Source organism: Bufo gargarizans, chromosome 2 (genome assembly GCF_014858855.1).
Source record: "Bufo gargarizans isolate SCDJY-AF-19 chromosome 2, ASM1485885v1, whole genome shotgun sequence".
NCBI lineage: Eukaryota > Metazoa > Chordata > Amphibia > Anura > Bufonidae > Bufo > Bufo gargarizans.
In genome coordinates this window covers 636,740,692-636,763,701 of record NC_058081.1, presented here as the reverse complement: position 1 = coordinate 636,763,701, position 23,010 = coordinate 636,740,692, and the positions used below count along the sequence as shown (strand labels likewise).

Here is a 23,010-nt window from a genome sequence, read left to right as displayed (position 1 = left end):
TAAACTTAGTGGTTTAGCGGATTCTCAAAACCTACCCCAATTATTTTTTTTTTTTTCCGGTTGTTGATGCACAGTGTCTGGAAAGGCTGTGTTTGAAAAACACCCCCTAACCATCACCCCAATCGATTTTATACCTGAGAATCCCTTCAACAGATTCAATACTCTACAAAAGAGAGAAGTATATTGGATATACCAGCTAGATACACTTGCACCACACGGCCTCAATGCAATTTCAGAAACAATACTGTAAACATATACCCTCCAATCCATCTCCTAATAGAATATATTTTCCGGTTTAAACATACAAGAATCTCTTCTAAATTTCCCCTTTTTCCCATCACCAGCTCCCCCCCACCCCCACCCCATGATCAAAAAACAACCAATAAGGTATCCAACCCCAGTTCCAAGTCATAAATATAGCAGATAACGGCCAAGAGGAAAGAGAAGGCGCTCATAGGGTAAGTAAGTTCAGCAAATCAGATTTCTAGTGAAAGAAATGGTTTGCTCACCTATTGTGGTTGCATCAATTGGATGCAACTGCAATGGAGAATGAGTGTAGATAATTGACGGTTGGTGCAGCCTAGATTCGTCCGATCGCCTTGGGCAGGAGACACCCTGCCACTTGGGTAACGGTATGAAGAAGAGTACGCTAGACCTTAGGTAGAGCGTGTGGACCACAGAGGGCGCACGAAACAACCGATCGAAGACAATGTTTTTGATTTCAGCAATATTCCATTTATTCGTAAGACAACGCGTTTCGGGGTGCTAGGGTCCCCTTTATCAAGTCTAAAATAAATTCGGTAAAAAACGGAGAGAACATGTGTTGAGAAAGCACTAAATTTGTGCTCCCCTATATGACAGACAAATGGATTATGAGGATAAATATATAAATAGATAAATAAATAAAATACACATGAATCTAATTGCCAAGACATACACTGATAAAATAAAATAATAAATGTACACCTATATAAAAGGGAGGGTGTATCTTATGTATATATATATACACATACACATAAAACACGACATCAAATCGATATCGTCAAGAAAAAAAAAAAATATATATATATATATATATATACCCATACATACACATACACATAGGGAAAAATACATGGATGATAAAAAATGTATATAAAAATAGATTAATGGATAATAAACATAATAAATGAGATAAGTACCAAGACAAAAAATCATAGCAGTAACATTTCTGTACTGATATCCGTCCCTACCATGGGGGTGATCTGTATGTCATATATATATAATTAGCACCAATGTAAGTCACTAACATAAGAGTCCATATGGTCAGTCTATTTGGTGTAGTTGCTGGTAATCCATAGTAGAAAAGCTGGGCCATGCATTTGAAAGAAAAACAGTATGAAATGTGAAGGGAAGGGGTCTATGGAAAATATAATGTAATATATCTACTGGCAAAAAAAGAGGGGAGGGGGGAATCTTGTATCCACTGGCAGGCAAAGGGTGTTTATGTCCCTGAGGGGATCATAACCTATTGGTGTGTATTGTATGTGTAGCGCCCTGTCCTGGTAGCTCAGACCAAAGATGGTAATAGTGATTGTTACAGCCCCGCAAGATATATTGAACAGAATATATGTATAAATTCTAGTGGCGCTTAAATATGAATTACCTGAGCCGGAAGCTGGAGAGATATCACGGCTCGTCTGCAGAGGCACGTGTGGGACGCTGACCTCTTCGGTAACCGCGGTACAGAAGAAGAAGGGGAATGAGTGGGAGGGCTTACCGAGGTCCATGGGAGGGGCGTCCGTGGGGGGCGTGGTTAGAGAAAGCACCCGGTAGCCTTTAGGGGCAGTGAATGGGAGGGTATGTTTGAATAAGTGGGCGGTGATCCGTACGGGGGCGTGGCTATTGGGAGCGCATAGAGAGCAGAGTGGGGACGGCTAAGTGAATTGAAAGCAGAATTGCATCGCAAGGTTGAGAGGCAAAGCTAAGGCCGGCATGTAGGGAATGAATTGATAAAGAAAAAACAGAAATGACCCATAACAGTCTAATTTAAATAGGTGTGAGTAGTGATGGGACAAAATTGATATAAAATGATTGAACCGGGGGAATGAATTATCCCCAGGAATAGACATTAGGATGTAACTGAAGGGCTTATTTTATTTTTTACTTTGCGGAGGGGTGGTCAGAAGCACTTGCTTTCCAAGGATTCATTGAGTCCATAGGGTTCGAGGGTTTGCAATTTAAATATCCAAAACATCTCTCTCTTCTGTAGAGTCCTAAATCTATCCGAAGTCGTTTCTATAATGGTTTCAATAGGTGTGATTATCAATCCGGATGGATCTTTATTGTGGGAGGTCAGGAAATGGCGGGACACACTATGTTTGAGGTAGCCCCGTGAGATGTTCCAGCGGTGTTTATTTAGTCTTTCTCTTAGTGACTGGATGGTGCGGCCTACATATTGTAGCCCACACTCACACTCCATCACATATATAACATAGGAAGAGGAGCAATTCAGATGGCTTTTAATTGCATATTCCTCCCCCGTCACATTACTCTTAAATGACTGTCTACGATTTGTAATACTGCTACAACATTTGCATAATTTATGATTGCATTTGTAAGTACCTGTGGGTTTCAAATAACCCGTTGTACCAGCTAAAGTTGTAGTAGGACTCTTCTTCTTCAGTTTACTCGGTGCAAGTACATTCTTCAGAGATTTAGCCTTCCTGAAGATAATGTGCGGTTTCTGCGGTATCGCCTCTTTTAGATATGGATCGCATTTCAGTACGTGCCAGTGCTTAGATAAAATGGTTCTTAAAACTTCATGGTTGGGGTTAAAAGTTGTAATAAAAGAGGTCTTAAAATCCATGGTTTTTAATGTTTCGTCCGGCTCGTTCTTCTTTTTTATGTTCAGGCATTCTTCTTGACTCTGATTTTTTGCCCGCATGAACGCGTGGTCTACAATTTTTTTCGGGTATCTCTTCTTCATGAATCTAGATCGTAATATCTCACTCTGAGTGAGGAAGTCGCCATCATCAGTACAATTCCTCCTGATCCGTTTAAATTGACTGTACGGTATGTTATTTTTCCATTTTTTGTGGTGGGCGCTTCTATAGTCAAGGTAACTATTACCGTCAACAGTTTTGAAATGTGTCTTGGACTTGATGGTTTTATTCTCTGAATAGAGGAGTAGGTCTAGATATTCGATAGATGAGGTGGTTAGGTTGGATGTAAATGAGAGATTCCACGTATTTTTATTTAGGTAGCCAACGAATGATTCCGCTTCTTCTTTAGGACCATTCCAGATCACTATAAGGTCATCTATATAACGCTTATATAATATGATGTTTTTCTTCCAATAATGACTCAAATAGATAAACTCTTCTTCAAAGCAGCCCATGTACAGATTGGCAAAGCTCGGCGCGAAACGCGTCCCCATTGCGGTCCCGTTTCGTTGCCTGTAGATCTTGTCCTCAAATGTAAAAACGTTATGTGTTAAAATAAAGTGAATTGCATCCAATATAAAATCCCTATGTATGCCGGAAAGATGGTCATCTGTTTCTAAAACGCGTTTTGTGGTTTCAATGCCCGCTGTATGTGGGATGTTGGAGTAGAGGGCTGCAACATCCAATGTCAGCCAACAGAAGTGGGGTTTCCATTCGATATCTGTTAGTAGACTAATTAGTTGCGTAGAGTCTCTCAGATAGGATCGAAGGTTTCTGACATGGCTTTGGAGGAATATATCGACATAATGAGAAAGATTACTGGTAAGAGAGTTAATTCCCGAAATAATCGGTCTACCTGGTGGATTCAAAGGGTTTTTGTGGATTTTTGGCAGATGATAAAATAATGCCATATTTGGATGTTCAACCATTATATACTCCCTTTCTTTCTTAGTAATAACTTTGTTTTCTTCGGCTTTTTTCAGCATAATATTCAGTGTCTTTTGGTCCTCTACAAATGGATTGGATGTGAGTCGTTCGTAATATAGGGCGTAATCCAGTATCCTGTTGGCTTCCATTATGTAATCCTCCTTGTTTTGTAAAATTATTCCACCTCCCTTATCCGCGCTCCTAATGACAAGAAGGTCATTTTTGTTTAATTCTATTAGTGCGTCTTTTTCTCCTTTCGATAGGTTGTTCTTGACCTTGATGGCTTTATTAATTACTCTTGCTTCTTTGGAAACCAAAGAGTAAAAGGTATTGATGTGATTTCCTCTATGGTATGTAGGATTAAATGTCGATTTTGGTTTCAGGTCAGTATGGGGAGTGTTGATTTCTTCTTTTTCTTCATCTTTACTTGCCGTAGTTTCCTTATCTTTGTTTGTCACAGGTAATTTGGATTTGATGGCAAAGTGCCTTTGAAGTGTGACCTTCCTGATGAATGCATTCAGGTCTACAAAAAGGTCAAATTCATTGTACTTTTCTGCCGGACAGAACGATAAGCCCCTCTGGAGGACTGACATCTGTGCTGCAGAGAGGTCAAACCTAGATAAATTAAATATCTTTACTGTAGTGAGGTTTTGTTCCTCTTTGGGCTGTGGGGGTTCTGCTTCATTTCTTCCTCCTTGGTTGTTTTTTCTGATTCCACGGGTTCGTATTCCTCCTCTTCGTCCTCTCCGGTATTTTTTCTTTTTAGACCCTTTTGGAGGAGATTGGTCTTTGGCTTGAAAAAATCCAAGATCATCTTTGCCCCACCTGCTGGTCGTTTGAGAACATATGTTGCCTCCGGGGTCAGGGCCCCGGGTAGCGCTAAAAAAGAAATTGATCGATTCACAGCGTGATTTGAAGAAATCTGTGTGTCATCTGAAGTACTTGTATTATGTACGGTAATTAGGGAGTCCTCCAATACAGAAGGTTCAATCTCAGTAAGATCCAGTGTTGTAGGCAATGATGAAAAAGAGGTAGGAGGTAAATTGAGAGGACAACCTTGCGAGGGGTCCAAAGGGACATAAACACCCTTTGCCTGCCAGTGGATACAAGATTCCCCCCTCCCCTCTTTTTTTGCCAGTAGATATATTACATTATATTTTCCATAGACCCCTTCCCTTCACATTTCATACTGTTTTTCTTTCAAATGCATGGCCCAGCTTTTCTACTATGGATTACCAGCAACTACACCAAATAGACTGACCATATGGACTCTTATGTTAGTGACTTACATTGGTGCTAATTATATATATATGACATACAGATCACCCCCATGGTAGGGACGGATATCAGTACAGAAATGTTACTGCTATGATTTTTTGTCTTGGTACTTATCTCATTTATTATGTTTATTATCCATTAATCTATTTTTATATACATTTTTTATCATCCATGTATTTTTCCCTATGTGTATGTGTATGTATGGGTATATATATATATATATATTTTTATTTTATTTTTTCTTGACGATATCGATTTGATGTCGTGTTTTATGTGTGTATGTATGTGTATGTGTATATATATATACATAAGATACACCCTCCCTTTTATATAGGTGTACATTTATTATTTTATTTTATCAGTGTATGTCTTGGCAATTAGATTCATGTGTATTTTATTTATTTATCTATTTATATATTTATCCTCATAATCCATTTGTCTGTCATATAGGGGAGCACAAATTTAGTGCTTTCTCAACACATGTTCTCTCCGTTTTTTACCGAATTTATTTTAGACTTGATAAAGGGGACCCTAGCACCCCGAAACGCGTTGTCTTACGAATAAATGGAATATTGCTGAAATCAAAAACATTGTCTTCGATCGGTTGTTTCGTGCGCCCTCTGTGGTCCACACGCTCTACCTAAGGTCTAGCGTACTCTTCTTCAAGTCATAAATATAGAAACACATTTGATAAAATGTTGCAATAAGTCAACACAAAAATATAACACTTTGCCCTCCATGTGACAGCACTCTTTGCTACAAAACAAATGACAAAGACAGTGACACTACCTGTAGACGATATGACAATCTCCAATCCAGAACCTTAAATAAACAATACAATCCACAAAAAACAAAAACTGAAAAAAGAAAAAATAATCAAATATTAATACCATCGAACACAAACATAAAAACTTACCGATAGTATCCTGACCATACACAATATGATAAGACAGAACCCGGGGCCTACATTTACACATACACAAAATATTCTATCAAAATAAAAATGAAAATAAAAATACAATCCCCAACTAAGAAGAATTACTGCACCCCTCTCTTCTTTTTTTACCTGGTCATAAACTGCCAGAAAACAGCTCCAATGAATACACCTTCCCACCGCAAGAGATTAAGAACAGCGACCCTGCCGCCTATACATGAACAAAAATACGGCCACCGGCGTTGTGCTCCCTCTACCGCCCCCCAGCAAAATACCGCCCCTACCAATAGGAACATCCAGCCGCCTGCACATGAATGAAAACACGACCATCTACGATGCGCTAGGAACATCCAGCCGTCTGTACATGAAAGAAAACACGGCCATCTGCGATGCGCTCCCTGTATTACCCCCCAGCATAATAAACCCCCCCTCACCCATAGGAACATCGAGAGCCATCAGCAGACTACAGTCCTGACATCCACGGGCACCTGAAGCGCTGCCCAAACACATACATCCCCCCTACTTTACAGTGCCGGCAGCAGCCCAAAAGTATGAACCAAACAATAGATCAGGATGCGGAAACATGCCGCACACCACTACAACATTGAAGGGCCGACCAGCACATACCAACAGAGATATACATACCATACAGCTAACAACAGCAGCAAAAGAATAGCGACCTTTCTCATCCTTAGTGACAGCTAGATAGCAATGGGCGTTCCTTCTAATGATACCAAAAATGACGTCACGCACATCAGCTCCCCGCCCAACAAACCACTGGCCTGCGCGACAAAATACTGCTTTTAAAAGTCGATGTTCCACTATGAAACAACATATGCTTTTATTGTCCTGACGAAGAGGGCTGTGAGCCCTTGAAACGCGTTGACAAAAAGAATAAATAAGCTATTTTACCTTTTACAAATATTCTATAAGATCTTGCCTCCTGTTTCAGCGCCGCAGAAAAAGGGTTCAACAAACTACCATTTTTATCCCACAAGTGAGGAATGGGCATGGATGTCTGACCTCTGTGAGGAAGAAACTTTGAGGAATCAACACAGATGGTGAGCGGCGATAACGCTATTAGCAGCGTCACCATCCAACGTCTGTGTCTACTCAAACGCTCGCTGCTCACAATTAAGGCGGACGCTTTGCATGTGGAATGGGGGAAGACATTACACAGGGTGATAGCCAGACCACCCTCAGTTCATCTTCTCAGCGCAAATTGGATGATGAAGAGGAGGAGCAGGAGGAGGAGGAGGAGCAGGAGACAGTTGCCTCTGCCATAGAGGGTAGTACCCATAGAAGTTTAATTCCATCTGTTCTGCGTGAGTGGGCAGAAGAGGAGGAAGAGGATAAGGAGATTGAGTGATCCTTCTGATGAGGACAGCGAAGTCTTGCCTGTTGGTACTCTAGCACACATGGCTGACTTCATGTTAGGCTGCCTTTCCAACGACACGCACGTCATACGCATTTTAGACAACACGGATTACTGGTTGTTCACCCTTCTCAACCCTCCGCTACAAAGAAAACTTCTCATCTCTCATTCCACTGGTGGAGAGGACGAGCAAAACGATGCAATACCAGAAGATCCTTGTTGAAAAATTGCTCCAAAAATTTCAAGCTGACAACGCTGGCAGCAGAGTCCGTAGTTCCTTGGCCAACCGAGGAGGGGAGACAAGGGGAACACACAGCAGTTCCAACAGAGACAGGGCAACACTCTCCAAAGCCTGGGACAGTTTTATAACACCCCGCCAGCACCCTCAACCTGAAGCGCAGCCTTGTGTCACAAGGAGGGAAACATTTTGGAAGATGATGGAAGATGGAGTACATAGCAGACCGTGTCAGCATCCTCAATGATCCCTCAGTGCCTTACAACTACTGGGTATCCAAGCTGGACACATGGCACGAACTGGCACTCTACCCCTTAGAGGTGCTGGCCTGCCCTGCCACCAGCGTTTTGTCTGAGCGGGTATTTAGTGCTGCTGGTGGCATTATAACAGATAAGCGTATCCGCCTGTCAACTGAAAATGCTGACATGTTGACTCTTATAAAAATTACCAAGGCCTGGATTGACCATGACTTCTCAACTCCACCAGAGGAATGCTGATGAACATAAATGCACTTTAAATGTGTTATTTATAATGTACTGAATACACTGTATCCCATAAACCCCTTCCACCACAAACAAGGGTACATGGTGGAATCTTCCTTTTCTCATCCTCCTTCTCCTCTTCCATCATATTAACATGCTTTTTCGTCACATATAATGCCCTTGCATATATGCCCTTCGCATATAATGTTTTACATGGTCAGCTCAGCTGGAGGCCCTTGTATATAATTTTTTAGAGGGTCAGCTCACCAGCAGGCCCTAGCATATAATTTTTTAGAAGGTCAGCTTACCAGCAAGCTCACCCATGTAATGTTTTACAGGGTCAGCTCACCAGCAGGCCCTCACATATAATTTTTTACAGGGTCAGCTCACCAGCAGACCTTCAGCTACAATAGTTTACAGGGTCAGCTCACCTGAAGGCCCTCGCATATAATTTTTTAGAGGGTCAGCTCACCAGCAGGCCCTCACATATAATATTTTACAGGGTCAGCTCACCATTAGGCCCTCACCTACAATGTTTTACAGGGTCAGCTCACCAACAGGCCCTCGCATATAATTTTTCAGAGGGTCAGCTCACCAGCAGGCCCTTGCATATAATTTTTTACAGGGTCAGCTCCCCAGCAGGCCTTCACAACAAGCAAGAAACAGGGAGGAATCATGTGTTCAGATGGAAAATATATAAATTCTAAATGTTCACGATATTCAAGATTAAAATTCGCTATTCGAATATTCGCACTCAACACTTCAGCGCTGCGGTTATTTGCAGTAAAATCTTTATTGTAGTATTTCGGTCGAAAAAACAAATTTATTCAGCGGTCAGTCCTGCGGTTATATGCGGTAAAATCTCAATGATGTCTCCATGATAAATCTGCAGCATGGGGGCCCCTTGTGGCTTCTACACACTTAATAATCCTTCAGCGGAGCGAATAGATGCCGGTTGACCAGGACTCTTCATGACCTTTCCAGGAGCTTCTGTCGGGAGCAGCGGCTTATTTCTTAGACCTCCGTATAGTGCGGGGGGAATCCGAAGACCCTCTCCATCTCCGCACTCCTTTATATGCGGTAAAATCTTTTGTGACTTATTTCGGTGGAAAAACAAATTGTATCCAGCGCTCAGCACTGCAGTTATATGTGGTAAAATCTTTTGTGACATATTTTGGTCGAAAAACAAAATATATTCAGCGTTCAGAGCTGCAGTTACAGTATATGTGGTAAAATCTTTATTGACGTATTGCGGTCGAAAAACTAATTTTATTCAGTGTTCAGCGCTGTAGTTATATGTGGTAAAATTTCCATGATGTCTCCATGATAAATCTGCAGTGTGGGGGCCCCTTGTGGCTTCTAATCACTTTCAAAATAATCCTTCAGCGGAGCGAATAGATGCCGGATGACCAGGGCACTTCATGACCTTCCCAGGAGCTGCTGTCGGGAGCAGCGGTTCATTTCGGAGATGTTTGTATAATGCGTGTGGGGGAATCCAAAGACCCTCTCCATCTCCATGCTCCGTTATATGCGGTAAAACATTTTGTGACGTATTTCGGTGGAAAAACTAAATATTATTTAGCATTCAGCGCTGTAGTAATATGCGGTAAAATCTTTTGTGATGTATTTTGGTAGTAAATTTTTTTTTATCAGCATTCAGCACTGCAGTTATATGTGGTAAAATCTTTTGTCACTTATTTCAATGCTAAAACAAATTGTAATCAGCGTTCAGCACTGCAGTTATATGTGGTAAAATCTTTTGTGACGTATTTTGGTGAAAAAACTAATTTTATCAGCGTTCAGAGCTGTAGTAATATGTGGTAAAATCTTTATTGAATTATGTCGGTCAAAAAACTAAATTAGTTGAGTAGTCAGCGCTGCGGCAATATGCAGTAAAATCTTTAGTGACATATCTTTATGAACTTTGCGACTCTTTCGGGCTCAAAGCTATCTTTACGCTTTGTCTTCTCATTGTCTGTAGCAACTAGAGGCCTGTTCATGCCAGGGTGGTTCCCCCAGAAGTATCTTGGTCGATCAACACTGTCATTGTGCCACTCTGTGGCCTACTCATGCTGCTGCCACCTCCAGACTCGGTCATTGTGCCACTCTGTGGCCTCCTTCTGATGCTGCTGCTGCCGACACTTCCAGACTCGGTCATTGTGCCACTCTGAGGCCTACTCATGTTGCTGCCACCTCCAGACTCTGTCGTTGTGCCACTCTGTGGCCTATTTATGCTGCTTCCACCTCCAGACGCTGTCATTTGGCCACTCTGTAGTCTCCTCATGCTGCTTCCACCTCACCACTATATCATAGGTCCACTCTGTGGACTTCTCATGCTGTTCTTACCCATGCCCACTTAATGACTGGTCCACTATTTTGGATTTTGGCTGGCTGACATCGTCATTTATTTGACACTTCTTCTGATCTGGCAGAACAAAGAAAAAATGAGACGCACAACGGATCCTGTCTGTGTAGCAGCTGTAAGACCTGTATGGTCTCATCAGAATTTGCTTGTAATTTGGTAGCCAAAAGCAGAAGTAGAAAACACAGAAGACATGCAAATATTCGGTTCATGTGTCATCTCTGTTTTAGATCCACTCCAGTTTTTTTGGGCATTAGCAATACTGATGGATTACTGACCAAATGCTGACCAAGTGAACGCAAATGCTCAACAGACAGGATCAGTTTTTTGAGGGGTTATTGTTGCGACGGATCAGAGGAAGCTAAAAATATTCAGTGATGTCAACACAAACTTACTGCTGACACCCTCTGCACTCTGTCAGGGGGGGGGCTCTACTTTTATAAGTATTTAATAGAACAGGCTCTATAGACATCTATGTGGAATCAGCTGAAAAGGGTGTAAAAGGAGTGCGCTTCTTCTTGACACTAACATCTACCTGTAAGGCTGAGGTGATACTTGAGTTATTTGGTCAGTTTTGGCCCCATGACTACCCAAATAAGTGATGTATGCAGTGATTCTATGAGCATCACTTGTCATGTGCTTGACATACTGACTCACAGTATTGTTTAACTACCACTTCAAGCAGACTCCTTATGCGTGTTACTGCAAGGCACAGTGTTCTACATCCCTATAAAGGCTCTCTGCAGACCGGAAATTGCAGTTTTTTTAACGTGATTCACTGCAAATAAATTTGGATAGAAGCAATTTTTTTCAAAAATTTCAGCGAAACAGCCGAATCAAATTTTTAAAAAATTTGCTCATCTCTAATCATAATCAACAGCAGCAGTCTTGACATTCTTCACCTCCTCCAGTGGTAGCTCCTTATCCTTCTCCTTGGGACATTGTCTGTGTGCATTCCCAGGAGCTACAGTGTGGCCAGCAAGATGTGTAAGCTGTTCGTCTTCCACCATCTCTTGTTTTATCAGCATGATCTCCAGATCTAAGATGAATATCAGGAGAGGATGATATTGTTGATTATGCAGTTGTCCCTACTGACAAATCTGGTAGCCCTAAGTATGTGAAATGCATCTCTGATGAGCTACCACTGCCTGACCTCGAAAAAACACATGTTGCCTGCTGAGGGTTGACATTGTTAATGCTGCAGTTTTCCCTACTGACTAATCTGATAGCCCTAAGTAAATACATCTCTGATGATCCTCCTCAGTGTCCTGATTTGGCTCCCATTCATGTCCAACACACAATTATTGTCATAGTTCTCACTCTCCCAGCACTTTTATCATACAGTAATATGCAATTCAGGGTTTCCCTGGAACCCCTCCCCCTGAGTGCCAATGTTGCTACCACTGCCCCTACTGCCACCACTGTGGCTACAAGTGCCACTATTACCACAGCCAATACAGCTCCCCCTAAACCTCTTCCTCATGGCAGTCCAAATGCTGACTGTTTTCACAAGTCATCAACGGAGACTTTATTGATTATCTTCCATAGGGCAATTTGTTTAGATTTGATTCACTTATCTGTAGTATACATGTCAAAATGCAAGATAATAAAAGATATAGAGAAACAAAACAGGTTATATACATTGTATTGAAAAGAAAAAAAAACTACCTAAATTACCTTACTATCTAAAAAAAGGGGGGATTTGTGTAATAAAAAAAGTGGTTTAATAGTTTTGGTGAATCTAATAGGGCAGTGATAGACAAACTGCGGCTTTCCAGCTGTTGCAAAACTACAACTCCAAACATGCCCTGCTGTAGGCTGAAAGCTGTAGGCAGTCTTTGCATGCTGGGAGTTGTCGTTCTGCAACATCTGAGGAGCCGCAGTTTGCCTATCACTGTTATAGGGTAAAGAAGAGAAGATCACAGGAGAGGGCAGCAAAAAAGAAGTCCTGTAATTGTGCAATGGGGACATTAGGAGAAAACAGAAGTAGGTCAGAAGAGGGGAACAGTTAGGTGAATATTGAGTTCAGATGGTGACAGTAAATAGTTAAAATTTCCAGGATATAACTCGTTCAGGTATTTCTTTCAATACAATCAGTAAGCCAACAGTTTATATAATAAAAATGAAATGCTATACAAGTCAGCATTCTGCCATAAAACAATATATTATGTCATGCAGAAGAATGCAGCATATAAACTTTATAGCATCTCTTATGTTTGCTACTAAATTCAGTAGAAGTAAATGATTTCCTCTAAAGAACTATGACATGGAATACAATTATTAATATGCCAGTTAGAGATTTCTTGTTATAGTTTGATATTACATTCAAGCTCGGACTGGCCCACAGGGGTACAGGTGAATTCCCTGGTGGGCCCCTGAGCAGGGTGGGCCCCTAGTCTCCCACCCCTGCACAAGTGGCACATAACACAGTAGACTTAATGCACTTCTTACATATATTCAATGTAAAGCACCTCAACCACCCAATGTTCACATAAAAAACTTGATAGATTTTTAAAGAAAGTCTCCAGTTTATTATTATAGACACGATCAGAGCTGAGATGACTTCTTAGTATAGATGAAACCTGCCAGTATCCTACTTTCCCAGGACCTACCTTCTCAGAGTTGCTTCAGAAACCCCTATAATCAATCATCTGGTAGCCTCCAAATCCGGTATCATCTGTATCCGTAAAGTTGGCCCCCAAAATAAAATTTACTAGTGGGCATCCCAGTCTGACACTGATTCAATTGTTTAGAAATTGTCAAGGCTGCTAGATAAGGGTTACAGAAAATAGGATGTATCTTCATTTAGAGATGGCCTTGCGGTTCGCCCAGCAGTCGTTTCTCGGCGAACTTTGCACATTCACGATTCGCCGAACATGTGAACATATGGCGATGTCCGCCAGCGCCATATTATTTTGCATTGCGCCGAATTTTGAACCATGACACATCCATCAGGTGGGACAGGACAGCCAATTGAGATGTTTCAGCAGATGGACACACAACCACTCTATAAAAGAACCAGATCTGGAAGCCATTTTACATTCTGTGTTTTGCCAGTGTAGGGAGAGGTTGCTTTGTGGAGCAGGGACAGACTGTTAGGGACACCAAATGCTAGCTAATAGGGCCACAAAAGTCCTTTAAGGACTGGTATAGGTGTGCTATCGATAGGTGTGATATACTGAGAGGTGTGATATACTTATAATATACTTTGTAACATAGAAAGTATATTATAGTGCATTTGTATTGTGCAGCAGTTGTGTGCGGGTCTGCTGCAATACTGCAGCTATACAGAGGGACAAACGCAATTGGAACAACTAATTGCAACTGGTGTGATATACCTGTTTCCCCCAAAAAAACTGATTGAGGGGTGTGATATGCCTTCTTCCACAAAATACTGATTGAGGGTTGCGATATACCTGTTGCCACAAATAAACAGGGTGGTGTGATATAATTGTTGTGGCAAAAAATAATAATCAAGGGCTGTGAAATACCTGTTTCCACAAAATACTGATTAAGGGGTTCGCTATACCTGCTTCCACAAAATACTGATTAAGGGGTTCGATATAACTGCATCCACCAAATATTGATTGAGGGGTACAATATACCTGATTCCACCAAATAATGATTAAGGGGTTTTATATACCTGCTTCCACCAAATATTGATTGAGGCCTGCGATATACCTGCAGTCCAGATCTTTCACCTATAGAGAACATTTGGTGCATCATAAAGAGGAAGGTGCAACAAAGAAGGCCCAAGACGATTGAACAGTTAGAGGCCTGTATTAGACAAGAATGGGAGAGCATTCCTATTTCTAAACTTGAGAAACTGGTCTCCTTGGTCCCCAGACGTCTGTTGAGTGTTGTAAGAAGAAGGGGAGATGCCACACAGTGGTGAAAATGGCCTTGTCAACTTTTTGGGGATTTGTTGACACCATGAAATTCTGATTCAACATATTTTTCCCTTAAAATGGTACATTCTATAGTGCTATATAATCGTTTTTAACCCAGGCCTGTATTGAGCATGCAATATTTGCATATTACGTGATTATTACCTTGGAAATTCAGCCCAGCAGGGAGGATCGTGACCGATAAGCGCACTCACTTAGCTAATGACAGTGTGGACTACCTCACATTTCTAAAAATGAATGAGGCATGGATCTCAGAGGAATTCAACACCTGTGACAACTAGAGTTGAGCGAACACCTGGATGTTCGGGTTCGAGAAGTTCGGCCGAACATCCCGGAAATGTTCGGGTTCGGGATCCGAACCCGATCCGAACTTCGTCCCGAACCCGAACCCCATTGAAGTCAATGGGGACCCGAACTTTTCGGCACTAAAAAGGCTGTAAAACAGCCCAGGAAAGAGCTAGAGGGCTGCAAAAGGCAGCAACATGTAGGTAAATCCCCTGCAAACAAATGTGGATAGGGAAATGAATTAAAATAAAAATTAAATAAATAAAAATTAACCAAAATCAATTGGAGAGAGGTTCCATAGCAGAGAATCTGGCTTCCCGTCACCCACCACTGGAACAGTCCATTCTCAGATATTTAGGCCCCGGCACCCAGGCAGAGGAGAGAGGTCCCGTAACAGAGAATCTGTCTTCATGTCAGCAGAGAATCAGTCTGCATGTCATAGCAGAGAATGAGGCTTCACGTCAGCCACCACTGCAACAGTCCATTGGCATATATTTAGGCCCAGCACCCAGGCAGAGGAGGGAGGTCCCGTAACAGAGAATCTGTCTTCATGTCAGCAGAGAATTAGTCTGCATGTCATAGCAGAGAATGAGGCTTCACGTCAGCCACCACTGCAACAGTCCATTGGCATATATTTAGGCCCAGCACCCAGGCAGAGGAGGGAGGTCCCGTAACAGAGAATCTGTCTTCATGTCAGCAGAGAATTAGTCTGCATGTCATAGCAGAGAATGAGGCTTCACGTCAGCCACCACTGCAACAGTCCATTGGCATATATTTAGGCCCAGCACCCAGGCAGAGGAGGGAGGTCCCGTAACAGAGAATCTGTCTTCATGTCAGCAGAGAATTAGTCTGCATGTCATAGCAGAGAATGAGGCTTCACGTCAGCCACCACTGCAACAGTCCATTGGCATATATTTAGGCCCAGCACCCAGGCAGAGGAGGGAGGTCCCGTAACAGAGAATCTGGCTTCATGTCAGCAGAGAATCAGTCTTCATATCATAGCAGAGAATCAGGCTTCACGTCACCCACCACTGTAAGAGTCAATTTTCATAAATTTAGGCCCAGAACCCAGGCAGAGGAGAAAGGTCCCGTAACAGACAATCTGGCTTCATGTCAGCAGAGAATCAGTCTTCATATCATAGCAGAGAATCAGGCTTCACGTCACCCACCACTGTAAGAGTCAATTTTCATAAATTTAGGCCCAGAACCCAGGCAGAGGAGAAAGGTCCCGTAACAGACAATCTGGCTTCATGTCAGCAGAGAATCAGTCTTCATATCATAGCAGAGAATCAGGCTTCACGTCACCCACCACTGTAAGAGTCAATTTTCATAAATTTAGGCCCAGAACCCAGGCAGAGGAGAAAGGTCCCGTAACAGACAATCTGGCTTCATGTCAGCAGAGAATCAGTCTTCATATCATAGCAGAGAATCAGGCTTCACGTCACCCACCACTGTAAGAGTCAATTTTCATAAATTTAGGCCCAGAACCCAGGCAGAGGAGAAAGGTCCCGTAACAGAGAATCTGGCTTCATGTCAGCAGAGAATCAGTCTTCATATCATAGCAGAGAATCAGGCTTCACGTCACCCACCACTGTAAGAGTCAATTTTCATAAATTTAGGCCCAGAACCCAGGCAGAGGAGAAAGGTCCCGTAACAGACAATCTGGCTTCATGTCAGCAGAGAATCAGTCTTCATATCATAGCAGAGAATCAGGCTTCACGTCACCCACCACTGTAAGAGTCAATTTTCATAAATTTAGGCCCAGAACCCAGGCAGAGGAGAAAGGTCCCGTAACAGACAATCTGGCTTCATGTCAGCAGAGAATCAGTCTTCATATCATAGCAGAGAATCAGGCTTCACGTCACCCACCACTGTAAGAGTCAATTTTCATAAATTTAGGCCCAGAACCCAGGCAGAGGAGAAAGGTCCCGTAACAGACAATCTGGCTTCATGTCAGCAGAGAATCAGTCTTCATATCATAGCAGAGAATCAGGCTTCACGTCACCCACCACTGTAAGAGTCAATTTTCATAAATTTAGGCCCAGAACCCAGGCAGAGGAGAAAGGTCCCGTAACAGACAATCTGGCTTCATGTCAGCAGAGAATCAGTCTTCATATCATAGCAGAGAATCAGGCTTCACGTCACCCACCACTGTAAGAGTCAATTTTCATAAATTTAGGCCCAGAACCCAGGCAGAGGAGAAAGGTCCCGTAACAGACAATCTGGCTTCATGTCAGCAGAGAATCAGTCTTCATATCATAGCAGAGAATCAGGCTTCACGTCACCCACCACTGTAAGAGTCAATTTTCATAAATTTAGGCCCAGAACCCAGGCAGAGGAGAAAGGTCCCGTAACAGACAATCTGGCTTCATGTCAGCAGAGAATCAGTCTTCATATCATAGCAGAGAATCAGGCTTCACGTCACCCACCACTGTAAGAGTCAATTTTCATAAATTTAGGCCCAGAACCCAGGCAGAGGAGAAAGGTCCCGTAACAGAGAATCTGGCTTCATGTCAGCAGAGAATCAGTCTTCATGTCATAGCAGAGAATCAGGCTTCACGTCACCCACCACTGCAACAGTCCATTGGCATATATTTAGGCCTAGCACACAGGCAGAGCAGAGAGGTCCCGTAACAGACAATCTGGCTTCATGTCAGCAGAGAATCAGTCTGCATGTCATAGCAGAGAATGAGGCTTCACGTCAGCCACCACTGCAACAGTCCATTGGCATATATTTAGGCCCAGCACCCAGGCAGAGGAGGGAGGTCCCGTAACAGAGAATCTGTCTTCATGTCAGCAGAGAATTAGTCTGCATGTCATAGCAGAGAATGAGGCTTCACGTCAGCCACCACTGCAACAGTCCATTGGCATATATTTAGGCCCAGCACACACACAGGCAGAGGAGAGAGGTCCCGTAACAGAGGATCTGGCTTCATGTCAGCAGAGAATCAGTCTGCATGTCATAGCAGAGAATGAGGCTTCACGTCAGCCACCACTGCAACAGTCCATTGGCATATATTTAGGCCCAGCACACACACAGGCAGAGGAGAGAGGTCCCGTAACAGAGGATCTGGCTTCATGTCAGCAGAGAATCAGTCTGCATGTCATAGCAGAGAATCAGGCTTCACGTCAGCCACCACTGCAACAGTCCATTGTCATAAATTTAGGCCCAGCACCCAGGCAGAGGAGAGAGGTCCCGTAACAGAGAATCTGGCTTCATGTCAGCAGAGAATCAGTCTTCATATCATAGCAGAGAATCAGGCTTCACGTCACCCACCACTGTAAGAGTCAATTTTCATAAATTTAGGCCCAGAACCCAGGCAGAGGAGAAAGGTCCCGTAACAGACAATCTGGCTTCATGTCAGCAGAGAATCAGTCTTCATATCATAGCAGAGAATCAGGCTTCACGTCACCCACCACTGCAACAGTCCATTGGCATATATTTAGGCCTAGCACACAGGCAGAGCAGAGAGGTCCCGTAACAGAGAATCTGTCTTCATGTCAGCAGAGAATTAGTCTGCATGTCATAGCAGAGAATGAGGCTTCACGTCAGCCACCACTGCAACAGTCCATTGGCATATATTTAGGCCCAGCACACACACAGGCAGAGGAGAGAGGTCCCGTAACAGAGGATCTGGCTTCATGTCAGCAGAGAATCAGTCTGCATGTCATAGCAGAGAATGAGGCTTCACGTCAGCCACCACTGCAACAGTCCATTGGCATATATTTAGGCCCAGCACACACACAGGCAGAGGAGAGAGGTCCCGTAACAGAGGATCTGGCTTCATGTCAGCAGAGAATCAGTCTGCATGTCATAGCAGAGAATCAGGCTTCACGTCAGCCACCACTGCAACAGTCCATTGTCATAAATTTAGGCCCAGCACCCAGGCAGAGGAGAGAGGTCCCGTAACAGAGAATCTGGCTTCATGTCAGCAGAGAATCAGTCTTCATATCATAGCAGAGAATCAGGCTTCACGTCACCCACCACTGTAAGAGTCAATTTTCATAAATTTAGGCCCAGAACCCAGGCAGAGGAGAAAGGTCCCGTAACAGACAATCTGGCTTCATGTCAGCAGAGAATCAGTCTTCATATCATAGCAGAGAATCAGGCTTCACGTCACCCACCACTGCAACAGTCCATTGGCATATATTTAGGCCTAGCACACAGGCAGAGCAGAGAGGTCCCGTAACAGACAATCTGGCTTCATGACAGCAGAGAATCAGTCTGCATGTCATAGCAGAGAATCAGGCTTCACGTCAGCCACCACTGCAACAGTCCATTGTCATAAATTTAGGCCCAGCACCCAGGCAGAGGAGAGAGGTCCCGTAACAGAGGATCTGGCTTCATGTCAGCAGAGAATCAGTCTGCATGTCATAGCAGAGAATCAGGCTTCACGTCAGCCACCACTGCAACAGTCCATTGTCATAAATTTAGGCCCAGCACCCAGGCAGAGGAGAGAGGTCCCGTAACAGACAATCTGGCTTCATGTCAGCAGAGAATTAGTCTGCATGTCATAGCAGAGAATCAGGCTTCATGTCAGCCACCACTGCAACAGTCCATTGGCATATATTTAGGCCTAGCACACAGGCAGAGGAGAGGTTCATTCAACTTTGGGTAGCATCGCAATATAATGGTAAAATGAAAATAAAAATAGGATTGAATGAGGAAGTGCCCTGGAGTCCAATAATATATGGTTATGGGGAGGTAGTTAATGTCTAATCTGGACAAGGGACGGACAGGTCCTGTGGGATCCATGCCTGGTTCATTTTTATGAACGTCAGCTTGTCCACATTGGCTGTAGACAGGCGGCTGCGTTTGTCTGTAATGACGCCCCCTGCCGTGCTGAATACACGTTCAGACAAAACGCTGGCTGCCGGGCAGGCCAGCACCTCCAAGGCATAAAAGGCTAGCTCTGGCCACGTGGACAATTTAGAGACCCAGAAGTTGAATGGGGCCGAACCATCAGTCAGTACGTGGAGGGGTGTGCACACGTACTGTTCCACCATGTTAGTGAAATGTTGCCTCCTGCTAACACGTTGCGTATCAGGTGGTGGTGCAGTTAGCTGTGGCGTGTTGACAAAAGTTTTCCACATCTCTGCCATGCTAACCCTGCCCTCAGAGGAGCTGGCCGTGACACAGCTGCCTTGGCGACCTCTTGCTCCTCCTCTGCCTTGGCCTTGGGCTTCCACTTGTTCCCCTGTGACATTTGGGAATGCTCTCAGTAGCGCGTCTACCAACGTGCGCTTGTACTCGCGCATCTTCCTATCACGCTCCAGTGCAGGAAGTAAGGTGGGCACATTGTCTTTGTAGCGTGGATCCAGCAGGGTGGCAACCCAGTAGTCCGCACAGGTTAAAATGTGGGCAACTCTGCTGTCGTTGCGCAGGCACTGCAGCATGTAGTCGCTCATGTGTGCCAGGCTGCCCAGGGATAAGGACAAGCTGTCCTCTGTGGGAGGCGTATCGTCATCGTCCTGCCTTTCCCCCCAGCCACGCACCAGTGATGGACCCGAGCTGCGTTGGGTGCCACCCCGCTGTGACCATGCTTCATCCTCATCCTCCTCCACCTCCTCCTCATCCTCGTCCTCCTCGTCCTCCAGTAGTGGGCCCTGGCTGGCCACATTTGTACCTGGCCTCTGCTGTTGCCAAAAACCTCCCTCTGAGTCACTTCGAAGAGACTGGCCTGAAAGTGCTAAAAATGACCCCTCTTCCTCCTCCTCCTCCTCCTCCTTTTGGGCCACCTCCTCTTCCATCATCGCCCTAAGTGTTTTCTCAAGGAGACATAGAAGTGGTATTGTAACGCTGATAACGGTGTCATCGCCACTGGCCATGTTGGTGGAGTACTCGAAACAGCGCAACAGGGCACACAGGTCTCGCATGGAGGCCCAGTCATTGGTGGTGAAGTGGTGCTGTTCTGTAGTGCGACTGACCCGTGCGTGCTGCAGCTGAAACTCCACTATGGCCTGCTGCTGCTCGCACAGTCTGTCCAGCATGTGCAAGGTGGAGTTCCACCTGGTGGGCACGTCGCATATGAGGCGGTGAGCGGGAAGGCCGAAGTTACGCTGTAGCGCAGACAGGCGAGCAGCAGCAGGATGTGAACGCCGGAAGCGCGAACAGACGGCCCGCACTTTATGCAGCAGCTCTGACATGTCGGGGTAGTTGTGAATGAACTTCTGCACCACCAAATTCAGCACATGCGCCAAGCAAGGGATGTGCGTCAAATTGGCTAGTCCCAGAGCTGCAACGAGATTTCGCCCATTATCACACACCACCAGGCCGGGCTTGAGGCTCACCGGCAGCAACCACTCGTCGGTCTGTTGTTCTATACCCCGCCACAACTCCTGTGCGGTGTGGGGCCTGTCCCCCAAACATATGAGTTTCAGAATGGCCTGCTGACGTTTACCCCGGGCTGTGCTGAAGTTGGTGGTGAAGGTGTGTGGCTGACTGGATGAGCAGGTGGAAGAAGAGGAGGAGGAAGCCGAGAAGGAGGAGGTGGCAACAGGAGGCAAAGAATGTTGCCCTGCGATCCTTGGCGGCGGAAGGACGTGCGCCAAACAGCTCTCCGCCTGGGGCCCAGCTGCCACTACATTTACCCAGTGTGCAGTTAGGGAGATATAGCGTCCCTGGCCGTGCTTACTGGTCCACGTATCTGTGGTTAGGTGGACCTTGCCACAGATGGCGTTGCGCAGTGCACACTTGATTTTATCGGATACTTGGTTGTGCAGGGAAGGCACGGCTCTCTTGGAGAAGTAGTGCCGGCTGGGAACAACATACTGTGGGACAGCAAGCGACATGAGCTGTTTGAAGCTGTCTGTGTCCACCAGCCTAAATGACAGCATTTCATAGGCCAGTAGTTTAGAAATGCTGGCATTCAGGGCCAGGGATCGAGGGTGGCTAGGTGGGAATTTACGCTTTCTATCAAATGTTTGTGAGATGGAGAGCTGAACGCTGGCGTGTGACATGGTTGAGACGCTTGGTGACGGAGGTGGTGGTGGTGGTGTTGGTGGTACATCCCCTGTTTGCTGGGCGGCAGGTGCCAACGTTCCTCCAGAGGCGGAGGAAGAGGCCGAGGCGGCAGCAGCAGAATAGGCCGAGGCGGCAGCAGCAGAAGAGGTAGCAGGGGGAGCCTGAGTGACTTCCTTGGTTTTAAGGTGTTTACTCCACTGCAGTTCATGCTTTGCATGCAGGTGCCTGGTCATGCAGGTTGTGCTCAGGTTCAGAACGTTAATGCCTCGCTTCAGGCTCTGATGGCACAGCGTGCAAACCACTCGGGTCTTGTCGTCAGCACATTGTTTGAAGAAGTGCCATGCCAGGGAACTCCTTGAAGCTGCCTTTGGGGTGCTCGGTCCCAGATGGCGGCGGTCAGTAGCAGGCGGAGTCTCTTGGCGGCGGGTGTTCTGCTTTTGCCCACTGCTCCCTCTTTTGCTACGCTGTTGGCTCGGTCTCACCACTGCCTCTTCCTCCGAACTGTGAAAGTCAGTGGCACGACCTTCATTCCATGTGGGGTCTAGGACCTCATCGTCCCCTGCATCGTCTTCCACCCAGTCTTGATCCCTGACCTCCTGTTCAGTCTGCACACTGCAGAAAGACGCAGCAGTTGGCACCTGTGTTTCGTCATCATCAGAGACATGCTGAGGTGGTATTCCCATGTCCTCATCATCAGGAAACATAAGTGGTTGTGCGTCAGTGCATTCTATGTCTTTCACCGCTGGGGAAGGGCTAGGTGGATGCCCTTGGGAAACCCTGCCAGCGGAGTCTTCAAACAGCATAAGAGACTGCTGCATAACTTGAGGCTGAGACAGTTTCCCTGGTATGCATGGGGGTGATGTGACAGACTGATGGGGTTGGTTTTCAGGCGCCATCTGTGCGCTTTCTGCAGAAGACTGGGTGGGAGATAATGTGAACGTGCTGGATCCACTGTCGGCCACCCAATTGACTAATGCCTGTACCTGCTCAGGCCTTACCATCCTTAGAACGGCATTGGGCCCCACCATATATCGCTGTAAATTCTGGCGGCTACTGGGACCTGAGGTAGTTGGTACACTAGGACGTGTGGATGTGGCAGAACGGCCACGTCCTCTCCCAGCACCAGAGGGTCCACTAACACCACCACGACCATGTCCACGTCCGCGTCCCTTACTAGATGTTTTTCTCATTGTTATGGTTCACCACAACAACAAATATATTATTTGGCCCAATGTATTGTATTCAAATTCAGCGGGATATAAATTTGAGGCCTAGTATTTAGGCGCTGGGTGACCGGTATGGATTTAGTGACAGAATTAGACTTGGAAATGCACAG

The 23,010-nt window shown here is 44.9% G+C and overlaps 1 protein-coding gene across 1 annotated transcript in view; it reads right to left on the bottom strand.

Annotated features, from left to right (window-relative positions):
- AJAP1 (adherens junctions associated protein 1) overlaps positions 1-23,010 on the bottom strand; it is a 245,785-nt gene that overhangs the window by 77,545 nt on the left and 145,230 nt on the right. The window lies entirely within an intron of this gene.